This window comes from Habropoda laboriosa, unplaced genomic scaffold (genome assembly GCF_001263275.1).
Source record: "Habropoda laboriosa isolate 0110345459 unplaced genomic scaffold, ASM126327v1 scaffold68, whole genome shotgun sequence".
Classification (NCBI taxonomy): Eukaryota; Metazoa; Arthropoda; class Insecta; order Hymenoptera; family Apidae; genus Habropoda; species Habropoda laboriosa.
In genome coordinates, this window is record NW_017100195.1 from 755,613 (window position 1) to 757,851 (window position 2,239).

The following is a 2,239-nucleotide window of genomic DNA, read 5'->3' on the forward strand; positions in this document are numbered from 1 at the left end:
CCGATTCAATGTTCTAAATATATATATATATGAAAAATATTCGAGCAGCTTCGAAAAACACCATTTTACAATTCCATATAGCGAACGGCGGTATAATTCCACGTGATTTCGAGGCTGATTTAAAACACACGAGCGTATATAGAAACGTTTATTACAGTGAAACGCAAGCAAGCAACCATCGTTGGTTATATTTTCCAAAAGTAATGGCCTGGTTGAATGGACATCAGGTAATATAGAATAATTCAGCGCGGAAAAAGTACCAGAATATTTCCACGTATTTCTTCTCTTAATATGCCCGCAACATATTTCTTTTCCACCCCTCGTTAATTCCACGCGTTCGTTCGACATTAGACTTTAGTAGCAAAATCAGATTAACAAAAGGAGAACAAGTCGCAAATGGACAGGCGAACCCATTATTCGATAATGCGAGAAGCTGTTTAAGCGGAATTTCGCCATGTTTCGCAAATGTACAGTGTTCTCTGTCGTAGTATTTTTCACAGTGCGACGATAACGTGTGCATACATGTACGAAAGAAAGGGATGAAACGAAGAGTAACGTGGTCGAGTTGGAATCACGCGATAATTACGCTTAATGCATCCTTGTTTTTCCACTCTTTCAAATATTTTTGGGCTAATGAACGATTTAATGGCTGGCTGTTGCGTAATGGGATCATAACATCGTGAGACTCTTTCCTGTTGTTTCGTTTGATTTTCTGTAAATTCGCTACCCCCTTTTCGCTATGTCTTGTGAAGTAACGTCGTGATACGAAATTATGAAAATATTTTTCTGTGCATTGTTCGGTAGTAGATGTTTCAAAGTTTTAATTAGAATCTTGAGAATGCTTTTTCATTTAGTGTACAGCAATTTGACGGTCAAACTTTTGTGACGTTGACTCTGAACATTTTTTTTCTTTATTTAAGTTTTGTGACTGAGGTGGAACATAGAGCGTGTTTTTCACGTAAAGCAAGAGGTCTTTTAATAAGTATTTTAATTGTCGACAGTTTTGCGACAGAGGTGAAACATAAAATACGTTCTTTGCAAAAAAAGGGGGCGTCAATCAAGTCTGGCGACAGATTTCAAAAATCTGGAAATTTGAGTTTTATAATGAACATGTGAAAGTGTTTCCAGAATTTCGTATGACAGTATACATATTGATTCTCTCGTAAACTCGGTGATTTAAAAAGGAAGAAGTCAATCAGTTCTGGTGAAAGATTTAAAAAATCTGAAAATTTAAATTTTGCAATGAACATACGAAAGTGTTTCCATAATTTTGAATGACAGTATACGTAAACGCGGAAATTATTCTTCCGAAGATTAATTTTGCTCGTTGAAAGAAATCGCGATAATAATAAAATAAAAAAGGCAAAAATCCCGAATCTCGAAAGTACGCCTAATCTTAACCAATCGTCCCTCGGATGCTATTGTATTTTTTAAAAAATTCACACAGTACTATATTTACTCGTACATCGGTGAACTTTGAAATATCGTAACCGATGTGGGAAAAAATTGACGAAAAGGAAGTTACGAGATTCGAACGAAACTGCTGGCAATAATTATGCAGCAGCTTCTGTCAAACCGAATGAGCACAGGATCAGAGAACAACGTCCGAAAATGATGTGCAGCCGACGTTGATTTCCCGTCGAGAGACGGTTTGTACCATTCGTTGTTTTGCAAAAATTCCGCACGTCCATCTTCATTGCCTGTGCGCCACGAATATCCGGGATTTCGAACGAAATAATAGAAATGTCGATACAAGGAATCCGCTCCATTGGTTTCAACTGAATTCCTCTGCTGAGACGTTCTCTTATGAACTTTCACAGATAATCATTTTTACATTCCCTGCTCGTTTCGTACCTTCTGTTTTCAGATGAGAAATAATCGAATGCTGGAGTACGATTTGCGAGAGGATGTGTTCGTAATTTACTTAAGATTCGTGGTATCTTAATTAGTTTTATTCTTAATGTCCGGTCGCGCAGCCCACCGGCCAGTAACACATCATAAACTACTAAACAGTCCTTTCCAGCCGTCTTCCTAGCCCCTAACAAATTCCTTCCCTACCATAAAGCAGTTCAAGTCGCATCCTGGTCATGTTTCCTATCCCTTTCCCCTTTCCGGGTTTTCCCCAAATTATTTCAACTTTTACACACCACCTTCACCCTCACGTTCTCCTTCCACTAGTTTCCTAATATCCAATCACACCTCCGCATTTTTCGAGACCTTCTTTTCCACCACCTTCAAC